General features: G+C 50.9%; 1 protein-coding gene across 1 annotated transcript in view; it reads left to right on the top strand.

Moving 5' to 3' along the window:
- Window positions 1–12,569, top strand: part of TMEM63A (transmembrane protein 63A) — a 362,396-nt gene that overhangs the window by 193,559 nt on the left and 156,268 nt on the right. The gene's annotated exons all lie outside the window — the stretch shown is intronic.

Below are 12,569 nucleotides of genomic sequence, written 5' to 3'. Positions count from 1 at the left end.
CATGTGCAGAAAGTCCGCTGCTGATGAGCCAGCTGCGCCAACAGAAATCATCCTCTCGCAGGCCCACCCTACACATGTGGGCGGGAGTACAATAAAGCCTATGTAGAAACTTGTAGTGAATAATCCTGAATCTACTGCTGGAGGAGATCTGCTCAGTCTGTAGGCAGCAAAAGCTCCAGAGTTCGTCTTCAATGGGTACCCCTAGTTCTGCTTCCCATTTTGTACGTGCCCTGCAGGGTTCTAGGTCCGGTGTAGCGCGTAGTGTGTGATAGAGCTTGGAGACTGCGTGTGCTGGAGTGGTAGCCTGTAGCAATTGGTGTAAAGGGTCTAAAGTGGGTGGTTCATCTGGAAATCCCTCCGTAAGTGCACGAATACCACTGCGGAGTCGAATGTAGAGAAATGTGTCCATTGGGGTAGGTGTGCTGTCGGCTAAAATATGTGTCCGCGAACGAAACTGTCCGTCTTTATAGAGCTCGCCCCAAGTCTTAATGTTAAGTTTGTCTATAAATTTCTGAAATAATCGTTCCTGTAGGACGGGTAACATAGGATGGTATGCCAGGGGAAGTAATGGGGAATATATGAAGGACGTGCGGAGTGTTTTTGCGATATGCCGCCAAGCTAGGACTGAAGAGGAAACTGTGGTATGGTGTGCGATCCTTGCCTCTGGTGTACTAAATATGGCACCTTCCAATGGGATGGGATCTGCCAGCCAATGTTCTACCGCTATCTGCGGCATGAAGGGGGTGGGGTGGAACCAGTGATAGACATAGTGCGCCTGAGCGCTATAATAGTAGAGCTCAAACTCTGGTAAATCAAATCCACCTTGCGCGAACGGGCGAGTTAAAACGTCCCAGCTCAGGCGTGGTCGTCTCCCCCCCCCAGACTAGACGAATAAGCTCGGAGCGCAAGCGTTGGAAGAAAGATTTGCCTGGATAATATGGGATATTTAAGAAGAGGTATAGGAGTTTGGGAAGTACCACCATCTTAATGAGCGAGGCACGGCCCGCAAAAGAAAGCGGCAGCGTGATCCATCTGGTCACACAAGTCTGAATATGTTCAAATGTGCGGCCGTAATTCATTCGCATCAATTCTTCCCGATCCCGAGAGAGCAGTATGCCCAAATATCGGACCTCATTGTCGCACCACTTCAGTGGGTAATCAAGTTGGAACGGCTGAGCAGCCGCAGTGAGCGGGAATATAGTGGATTTCCCCCAATTAATATGGATACCGGACATGCGCGCAAACCGAATGAATTCCCTCAAGATAGGGTTAAGGTTAGCAGCAGGGTCGCGGAGATACAGCGTAATGTCATCCGTGTACAATGATATGAGCACCTCTCGCTGCAAGCAGCGCAGGGCCTTGTCCCTGTGATGCTGTCGGAGCCGAGCAGCCAGCGGCTCCATCGCTATGGCGAACAGCAGTGGGGATAGGGGACACCCCTGACGTGTCCCCCTCGATATAGCAAGGGCTTCGGATATCCGACCGTTCACCCCCACCCTAGCTACCGGCCGACTATAAAGGATACCTATCCACCGCGTGAATCCGATCGGCAGTCCCATGTTGCGCAGGATACATTGGAGATAGTCCCATTCCAGGGAGTCAAATGCCTTAGTGGCGTCCAAAAAGACTGCCACCAGTGGCAAGTCAGGGTCTACATTCTGCAATATGGAGAAGAGGGTCCGGAGGTTGTGGGAGGTAGCCCTGCCTGGGACAAATCCCGCTTGATCTGACAGCACCAGACCTCCCAGTAGCAGCTGCAATCGATTAGCCAATACTTTGGTCAGAATCTTGGCATCACAGTTGATTAAGGAGAGGGGGCGGTAAGAGTCGCAATATTGAGGTGGTTTCCCGGGTTTCAGCAGGGAGGTAATCCGAGCTTCCTGCATTGATGGTGGGAGTGCACCGGTTTCGTGAGCCTCCATATAAACCTCGCGCAGTACTGGTGCCAGGATATCCACATAGGCTTTGTAGAAATCCATGGTTAAACCATCCAGGCCGGGGGCCTTACCCGGCGCCATCTGTCCAATTGCGTCTCTAATTTCCTCCAGGCTTATGGGCTCTGCCAGGAACTCCCGCTGCCGGTCCGAAAGCCATCCCAATGTGAGTTCCCTCAGATAGTCATCCATATCGAGATCACCCACTCTGGTGGTAGAGTATAGGGCCGAATAGTGTGCAGTGAAGGCATCAAGGAGCGATTTAGTGTCTCGCAAAGGTGCCCCTTCTACGCTTTCCAGCTCCAATACAAAATTTGAGCTCCGAGGAGGGCGAACCACTCCCGCCAGGAATCTCCCGGGGCGCTCTCCCTCCCCATAAGCCCTCGCCTTGAAGTATTTACCCCTGAAGTTAACCTCTCTCTCCGCAGTAGATTTGTATTCCGACAGCGCCGCCCGGTATTGTGCTTGCGTATCCGAGTTAGTGGCAAAATCGGGTTGAGTTTCTAGTGTGTGCAATGTAGTTTCCAATTCGTGCAAAGTGGTACGTAAGGTTCGCAGCACACCTGAGCCCTTGGAGATACAAATACCCCGCACTGTGACCTTCAGCGCCTCCCATAGGGTGGCGACTCGTTCTACTGACCCCTTGTTATGCGACAGGAAGTCCTCAATGTCTTGACACAGCTCGGTGCGGAACAGTTCATCTAGTAAAATGTTGGGTTGGAGGCGCCAGGAGGGCGACCTCCCCATCATGTCAGGTAAGCGGAATTTAGCCAGCACCGGGGAGTGGTCAGAGAACGTACGGCCTACATGTTGTACTGTGACCAGAGAGGGAGCTAAATTTCTGGAAATGAATAGGTAATCCAGTCTGGCCCATGTGGCGCGTGCAGTATTCCAGTGTGTGCCCTCCTTCCGCGTCGGATGCCAATGTCGCCACGTATCTATGATGTCCTGTGTATCACAAATGTCACGCAGGTATCTGTGTGTGTTGGTGTAGTGCAAAGTAGAGGGATTGGACCTATCGAGCGCAGGGTTAAGCACTGCATTAAAGTCGCCTCCCCATATGAGGTGCGTGGATCCCACTTCCCTGATTCTGTTCCAGAGAGCAATGAAACTACTAGGGCCATCCCAGTTAGGGCCATAGGAGCAGGCCAGGGTGATGGTTTCAATTCCTATCCTTCCCCAAGCCATACAATATCGTCCTTCCCGGTCAGCTACATCGCCCAGGGGAGTGTAGGGGACTCCTCTTTTTATCAGAATAGCGGTGCCTCTCGCATAGGACGAGTAGGGCGCAAAGGTAGAGTGGGCCGCCCATCTGGCGGCGAATGTGCCACCGCGACGGGGATCCATATGGGTCTCCTGCAAGAAGACTACCTGTACCCTCAATCTATCCAACGCTCCTAATATGTGTCTTCGCTTCCTTGGATCTCCCAGGCCTCTAACATTCCAGGTGATAGTAGAGAGGAGCCCTCCCCCATCTATGTCAGTGTTGACGGCGCTACCCATGTCTGTAGATAGTGGAAGAATAGGTCAGGGAGCATACCACGCTATTCCCTTTCTTATGCCACTGGAGTTCGAAGATGTCAGATGGTGCAACAACACGATGCATGTTCACTTTCCCAAAACTGAATTCAACCAAAACAAATGCAACCCCCTGAAAACCACCCCGCCCACCCACACCGACATCCCAATCATGTCGAGCATCACCCCCACCCCATATAAACTCACAATACCAAGTCATTACCCTACTGGGGAACACCCAATTGGGGGACACAAGGGGTCCGGACCTGCCTTTCACCTCCCCCAATATTTCACCCGCTGTCCGCCAGACGCATTAGCCAGCGGCAGGTGCGGGAAGGGGAGGCAAATGCCGGGGCGAGGTCATAGTTAGGGAACATCTAGGAAACCCATGAAGGCGGCAGAGTCCGGCTAGCGGCGGTCCACCGTGCGAGGGCCAGGGCACTTACCAAAGTGCACAACAATCGCCCAGGCCCGAGTCCACGGCGTGAGCGGAAGCAATACTGGAGGAACTTAATGGGCCCAAGTATTGGCCATGATACCTTTAATCAATCCAGTGCAGAAGTGGGCGATCGGGAGCCAGATCTCTCCGATGGGGACCCGGCCGCTCCTCGGGGGCCCCTGTGGTCTTTGAGAAAGAGTTCCACTTGAGCAGGGTCTTGAAAAATGTGAGGCTTGCCATGATGGACCACCCGTAGGCGAGCCGGGTACAGCATGGAGTATTGAATTCCGCTTTGGAGTAGGCGTTTCTTGACCGCTCCAAATTTACGACGCGCATCTTGCACTGATTGTGTAAAGTCTGGGAAGAAGGAGAGTGTAGTGTTTTCAAATTGTACAGGTTGTTTCTCCCGGGCTAGACGAAGTACGAGTATCGCGATCCCTATAGTTCAGAAAGCGGATGACGATAGGTCTTGGGGGAGCTCCAGGCACGGGACGAGGGCCCAGGGTGCGGTGGGCACGCTCAACCACCAACTGCGGAGAGAAGGCGGCTGCGCCAAATATATCGGCCAGAAGCTTTTCAATGAAGATTTCCATTTTGCCTACAGATGTAGATTCCGCCAGACCAATAAGGCGCACGTTATTGCGGCGCGACCTCGCTTCCAAATCCTCATTTTTGTCGGCGATTACCTTCAGTAATCTCTCCATGTGCGATACTTTGATGGCGGTGCCCGTCGCCCCATCTTCCAGCCCAGAAATTCGCTGCTCCGACTCCTTAACGCGCTCCTCTTGTTGGTCGAGCCTATGTACTACAGAGTCTAGGCGTCGAGACATTCCGTCAATTTTCGTGTCAATGGAGGTGAGGCTAGTTTGCATGTTGAGCAGGAGCGCTCTCCAGTCCACTTCCGCTTCATCTCCTCCCTCAGAATCGCCGTCTCCCGGTGGAAGATCGCGGGTTTTTTTTTCTTTCTTTTTTTGAGTTTCGAAAGGGAGTCGGGATTGCTTAGTGTCTGTTTTCCCCATTATATCCAGGTATCTGGGACAAATGCCCCTACAGGTCACTAGTAAGAGGAACTCACTCCGGAGAAGTTGGGATCTCGGTGTGTATCCGGGCAATGACTACACACGGCCCTACTCGTAGTGCGCGAAGAAGGTGAAGGGCGCGATGTCACCAAAGCGGGGGGACCACCCCACAGAGAGCGCCAAGCCCAGTCAACAGGATGATCGATCTTCTAATGGCGTACGTCTGAGGTGACAGCAGTCAGTATTGGTGGGGCAGAAAGGTCTGCAGCTTCCTTCACCGCGAGCAATTAGCTGTGTCCGGGGGCCAGGCGGCGACAGTCAGCCCCCCCCAGCTGGACTCTGGTAGGTATGTGGTTGGTGGTATTCGCGGGAGCGTCTCTCCTCAATGGAACAGGAGGGGGGGGAAAGGGGGGTGTAGGTTATCGGGGTTCGTGTCGTTCAGCACCTCCAGGGGCGGCTCCGGGCAGGTATCGCACCTCCCCCCCCTCCTGTCTAAGAATGCAGAGATCCGGTAGGTATCGTCCGCCATGCAGCTCAGAGCCCCCATCAGCGTCCCAGTACGTTACCGCCTTACCGGCCCCACCGCAGGTCCGCCTCAGCAGTTGGAAGGTCCGTCCTCAGCGCCAGCCACCTCTCGCCGTTTTTCCTCAGCCGCCGCGCACCGCGGCCCTCCGTCCACGTGTAGGCCGCGGTGTCGCGTAGATATGCGCGCCGGCTTCCACGCTCCGGCAAGGACTCAGCAGCCGCCGCTGGAACTTTCGGCTGCAATTACTCCCGCTCCGCTAGGCAGATCGGCCCCAGACTCGCCACAAGTATTCGCTGCCGCCAGCTCAACACTCGACGTTGGTAAGGAGTTTATTTCCCCAATGCAGGATGGGCTAATGCAGTAATAACTTGCCCGGCTGGCGAGAGCCTCACAGGTGTGCGGCCATTGCAGTCCGGCGCCCTCTAGCGCCCCCGTGCACAAGGATAGTTGACAGGGTTACAGGGTAACCATGGGGCTAAAGTTTACCTGCAAGGATTTTTTGCTTTCCTTTTACTGGCTTTTGGCTTTATTTAGCATTAGGTGGGTGGCACAGCCGCACTGGTAGAGAGGGCTCCACCTACCCCATTGTTTGACAGCGAGCCCCTCGTATTTAAGGTTTCCTGCTGTGACTCGATTTGATTTTGCCGAAGTGGCTCCTGCCTTTGTGGTGAAACAATTGTGCCAGCCAACGCTTCATGCCACACATAGTAAACAGTCAATGTCCCCAACATGCTATGAGTTTTCATCTGGCGTACTGCATTTGTTTTTTGCATTTTTATCTAGACATGCACAGTTCACATGGCAGACGGGAAGAAATGTCCGAAATTGCGCTGGAGCCCCATTCTAAATAAGCCAAGCCTCTCAATGCCATGCCCTCTGCCAAATGAACATATTATAAAAAACAATGGTTCACTAGGATATAAATAGTCATAAACAAAGAGGGACTTCTCGTAGTAGGAGACCGAGAGTATATCTTGATTTATACTGTACAGAGGCATATCATATAGGCAGGTTTATTTTGCAACTAATTTATTCATTGCATATTTGCGATATCAAAAACATTTTGCTTTTATAGAAGATCCAGTGCTGATGCTTATAATGAAAGAAAGTGCAGTGGGGAGAAAAGGCATAAAAACAAAGTGCATCACAATTAATAAGACACATGACTCCTTTTTGATTATTTTAAAAAATATGCTAGGAGTCTATATAAGTTTGTTGTCGATGGCGTTTCGACCTAGTTTAATGAAAGGTCATCATCAGGACAAGAGCAAGAGCACCCAGTATCTGGAGATGAAAGAGGAATAAGAAAAATATGTGATACTGAACAGCAGGAAGAAGATCAGGGCACTAGAGAGCCTGCACCAATCAAATGAGTACAAAAAATGTAAATAAACCAAAATATGGTCCAAGGAGCCAGGGACATGACCTTCCTGCGTCCCTAATATTTGGTGTCACCCAAATAAAATACAAAAGACAGAAGTGGCTCAGCACACAACTCAAATTCAGATGTAATAGACAGAAGTATATGTCAAAATCGATAAACAAACAAAATTGTAAAGTATCCCCAAGGATTCACGGTAGACTTCAGTATCTGAATGTTGGTATTTTCTTTATTTTGTTGTTCAAATTATTCTCAGTTAAAAACACAGCATACAATTCATAGCCGACGCGGCGCGTTTCGTCCCAACGGGACTTCTTCAAGGCTCACAGAGTGCTTATACGGTCCAACGCGAATCAATATTTTCCTTTTCCGGGAGGAGCCAAGATGGCGACCGGAGCAGACGCTTGAGCGCCCGGCTCCGTCGGTCCGTGGCCTCGGACTACTATCCTGATGCCCATCCTCGCCGATTCTCGAGGTGCACCGTGTGCGAAGACGCGCTGACCGCGCTGCTGCTTTCCCGGAGTCTCAACCCGCCCGGATGCCCGAGTTCTGGGTGCTTTTGTCCTCGGCACTGAAACCCTGCGCCCTTACGGCCTTTGCCGGCCTCCTGGAAGCTCCGCAGTTACCAGACCAGCTAGCGCTAACCTGAGCCCCGCGGTCCCGATCTCGCCTCGCACCATGGATCGTTGCCGGATGAGCCCGGGGAGAGACGGCCGGACACCTTCTGCACCCTGTGCCTGACGGGCTGGAGCGGTGGGGTGCGCCCCGGTGCGGTGAGTCTCCTGCCCCGCTCTGAGGACCGAGCTGTGGGGGGCTGCTGCCCCCTTTGCCTATTGCCTAGCCAGCGGCGAGGGGGACCGGCGAGAAGATAAGCGACTGTCGGCCTTTCCTGTTGCGGCGTAGACCTGAGGGGAATTGACCACTTGCCACGACCCCCCCCCCCTGGCCATTGCACCGTATAGCGGCAAAACATGGCGTTGAGTGCCTGCTCGCGGCTGGGGGGTGATACTCCGGTCTCGCCCGCTGCCCACTTCGCCCTCCCTCTTCCGGACACCAGCTCCACAGTGCCGTCCCGGATTGCTGCCGATGTTGGGGCCCAGCTTCCGCTGACATGCAGCTCCGTTCTGGCTGTCCTGCGGGACTTTCAACTACAGATGTGCGCTGGCCTGCAGGCGCTGAGTGAGAGGTTTGACCCCATATTGTCGGCTGCGGGCCGTGAGCGCACTGTTTGTCATCCACAGGGCGTGGGTCCTCCGGTGCTCTTGTCCTCTTGCGGCGACGCAGCGGCGGTGTATGATTGTGCTACACTGGTGCCTTCATCTAGCGCTCCCGGCGCCCAGGGTCCACCGCTCTCCACCTCAACTGCGGATACTTTGTCCCCCTGGTCATGGCTGCCTGCTTCATTGTTCCCTGCCTCATCGCGTCCGCGAGGCTATCCTGCTGAGCGATACCTAACGGCTTCGAGGGACCGTCCGCGGTGGCCCACTGCTGCCTTTTTGTGGAACTCCTGTACCTTACTTGCCAGGTTTGGATTTTATGTGGTGCAACAAGGGACCTCAATCGATGGTCGGCGGCCATTTCGTGATCCTACTTCCCCATCCTCTCACAAGCGGCCATCTTGTCTTTGTCTGCTCGGGACACGGGGCCTTCACGCAGGAGCTGGTTTAATCCCAAGCCCGCGATCGGGCCAGGGCTAGTCTGACTTCTATCGCTATGGTTTATGGACGGGCTGGCCTGGGACTGGGACTGTATGTATGTTTTGCACGCACTTGTCGCGACTTGTATCCCTTGCTTAAACTGTGGTGCCATGGTATCTTTGCATGCCGTTTTTGGCGTAGAGGGCTCTCAGTGTGTGGGGGCCATAACTGGCTGATGGTTCGGGGCGCTCTGGTGTCTAGTGGGCTCCTCCCCACCTTCTTTTCTGTTTTCTTCCCTTCTTTACTCTGTTCCTACTTTCTCTCTTCTCTATATTTCGGGTTCCTTGGGCGACAGGCACTATGCTGGGGGGGGGGTAGGCCGTAGCCTCCGCATTGGTGTAGGGTGGGGGGGTAATACTCTGTTCTCAATTAGTTCTATGGGCCTTTCTTCTTTTATGTCTCTGTGCTCTACTTTCTTCGATTCGGGGTCCGGGTGTGGGGTGGATCGAGTGGGGGCGGCTCTGGAGGGGCGCGTATTTGCTCATGTGACTATCCTGATATATCTCTGCACCGCCTCACTGATTGAGATTTTCCTCCCATTGTTGTTCTTACTGATGTTGCTGCTCGCCCGTGTGGTGAAGCTATCTTGCGGACTCGAATCTACTTTGCTCTTATCCTTCATTGACTTTTTTCTCTGATAAAATTATCAAAAAACTTAAAATTAACCTTCACTTCTCCTTCCCCGGGTTTCAAAGATATCTCCAGTATGTGACTCATAACCTGTTGTTAATCCTGACCGTTGATGCACGGGGGCTGTAATGTGGGTATCAGTGCTTTACTGTATCGTGGCCGGCCTGACGGTTGTAGGCCCGTATTTGTTCTTTTAAGATGCACGAATAAAGGTTTTTAAAAAAAAAAAAAAAAAAAATATTTTCCTTTTCCTTTCTGTGATTAGTTTTTTCAAAGGTCTACAAACTTCATACTGACAGACACCTCTGTATTAGTATAATATGGAGGTGGAAGGTTCAAGGTACGATGGCCTTGGTCGTGATATACGGTCTAAATGTCACTTGGTCCGCACTCAGCGTGTTCGAACACGCTGAGTGCGGACCCTGTGACATTTATGACTGTCTATCACATCTGAATTTGAGTTGTGTGCTGAGCCATTTCTGTCTTAGGAATAAGAAAAATGTAGGGAATTATCTGCCTAAAATGTATGGTATCAAGCAAATGCCACACTTGACTGGTATCAAGGAGAATGGTCATGATTTTTTATTTATTTTTTTTGCAGGATCATACAAAGGGGCACAAGGTGTCCTATGATTAGTAGAAAAGTAGGTCAGTACGGGTGAACAATTTACAGTTTAACCAATCTCAAAATTACTAATAAAGAGAAAAATCTCCCTTATCTCATATACAACCATTATACTGACCCCAAGGTCGTCAAAGGGTGAGAGAGCAAATCGCTGGATGTTGAGAGATAATGTCCACTCACAGGGTGCTGCCTTCTGCGATATTTAGGGTTGTGCGGTTGTTCTAATGGGGCCTCAGCATCTACTAAGGAGGAAGAACAACATATGAGGGCATGCCCCAATGTGTGACTGACTGAGGATGAGAGGTACGCTTACCCAGCATTAATTGGAAGTGTGAAATCAAGTGATCCAGTATATACCCAGGAAGTATGCGTCATCTGGGTAGGGGAAGTAAGCCCTGGATCACAATAAATTAAAAAACAGATAAAAGACAATTTAGCTCATGACAGCGCAGCGTGAATGAAAAAAGTGGCCTAGGAAGTCACTGCCCTTTTGCACGCCAATTAGAATTACTTCGCAGCCTGAATTAGTTTCCTATTGCATGAGGGTAAGCGCAGTTCTGTTTGTTACGACGTTTTAATTCCTAGTGAACCATTGTTTTTTATAATATAGCTTATTACCCCAAGTTCTCTGAAATTACAGGCTGACCCATGTCAAACCTTATACACTGCCAAATGCACAGCGGAGAGGATTTTCTTGATGGCGTAGCCGCTACCTGTCAGGAATAATTATGAACATCGTGAGACTGTATGTAGGAATCTAGTACATGCCATCTGATGCCCATGTCTGTCCTTCGTAGAAAATAAGAATGGGTCAGGCATGGAACATATGGTAGACAGGGATGTGGAAACTAAATTTACAGCTTTTTGACCTCACTTATGGTAAAAGGACAGTACTACCCGGGAGGTGAGTGCAGCAGCAATATACAGGACTTTCACAGGCATTGCGTAGGTACCTGGCACCATGCCTAGTTGTTTTAGCTTCTTCACTTCTGAACCAGTTTGTTGCTGGGCATTGTTACCCAGCACTGTATGACTTTTTTCCCTTCTCATTTCCCAATCCCACTGCTTCGCTCATCTTATCCTTGCATCTTGGTTATTCCTGCACCTTTTGACTGCTATAGGATTTCTACTTCCTTACTTAGCATCATTGACCATGGTCAAGAATCCATTTGATTGGCGTCTTCAGCTCTAGGTCTGTATCCTGATGAATCCGGAGCTAGATACGGTACTTCCAAGCAAATAAGAAGTAAGCTTATAAGTTAGTCTCTTTGGGGTGGTGGTACTTGTCTGCTTGCAAGAGTTCTAATGGTCCTTGTCATATTTTTATCGTCTGTCAAGATTGCAGAGCTGCGGTTCTGTGATGATCTGACAGTACTGTTAGTAACATTCCGAACCACTGTCTGTCGTGCCTTATTCCTTACCCTATTTATCCCCCGGTTTTCTAATCAATGTATGTAATATTATACATTACTTTGGTTGGAACATGTGGCAGAGAAGGTCTACATGCTATATCCTTTGGGGATATATAGCCATACATAAGGCCAGGTACTACCTAGCCCCCTCCTCCCTTATCAATATCAAGATAATAACATGAGAAGACTTTGGATTAAGGGGTTGTAAACCCCCGGCCGTATTTGTTTACATCATTTTTAAAAAGAAACAAAATTAATATACAATATTTACACAATACACAGAAAACCATTATATTACATTGATTTATTGATAAGTACAGATGTCAGATGGCCAACCTTAACATATCTCTAATACAAAGGTATTCCTATTCGAATCTAAACATACCTTCATCAATAATCATACTAACAACATTTCATATTTCATTTTCTGCGTATCCCTATTTTGAGCCTACGGCAAGGTCAATAACTGGCGGCAGATCCTTATCAAATTATGCATGCCCTCCAACCGGAGTGCGCATGCGCAGGGGGCCCGTTCACCGTGAGGGTACCCCCCCCCCCCGTCACTCCCGTACGCCCTTATGCCCGCCCTCCAACCGGAGTGCGCATGCGCAGAGGGCCCGTTCCCTGTGAGGGTACTTCCACCCCCCGGTCACCCCGTACGCCCTGTAGATTATCTCCATAATGGGGCCCTTGTAGTTATGCGCCGTTTACTTGCGCCATTGTGCATGTGCGGCGTGGCCAAGCAGCCTACTGGAAAGCGTAACTCCCACTCCCCCGCACCCATCCAGCCAACCGACTGTAATTGCCCCTGGAGTTCTATAAGAGACCACTTGTCCCTCCCCCTTGGGCGACCCCATTCAAGAATGGTGCCGCCCTCTAAGGACCTTAAATTTACTGCTCAACAATCATGACCTTACCGCCACAAGACTGCATAGTTGCCCGGCTATCAGGCCCCCCCCAAAAGCGCACTTGAAAAGGTCATGCCCTGTCCCTATACGCAACTAACTATGCCAGAATTTTCTCCATGAAGATTTCCTTCCCTAAGTCGGACAAATGGACGCCGTCTTTTTAAGAAGCACGTCTTCCCCCTACATGCACCCATGGGCTATAATCTGCAGGTGTAGAGCCCTAGATAGACGTGCCGACCAACCCACTTCAGTGATTAATGTCTCGGCCAGCCCCCTTCTACCTAGGCGCACCCGCCCAGTTGTCCCCCTCAAGTGAAGGATAAAATGCTAGTGCTGGCTGACTAAGAGGAGATTGACATACCGTCTTGGAGCCACCAAATGGCCTCAATTTGATAGCAGCACGATGCGCCCGATAGACCTGTTGCCCCAGACAATGCTAATCATTGCTGGTGCAACTGCACCCATCTCAACATTGTTGGT

Source organism: Triturus cristatus, chromosome 6, assembly GCF_964204655.1.
Source record: "Triturus cristatus chromosome 6, aTriCri1.1, whole genome shotgun sequence".
Classification (NCBI taxonomy): domain Eukaryota; kingdom Metazoa; phylum Chordata; class Amphibia; order Caudata; family Salamandridae; genus Triturus; species Triturus cristatus.
The sequence above is the reverse complement of the archived record's forward strand: the minus strand, read 5'-3'. Positions and strand labels throughout refer to the sequence as shown.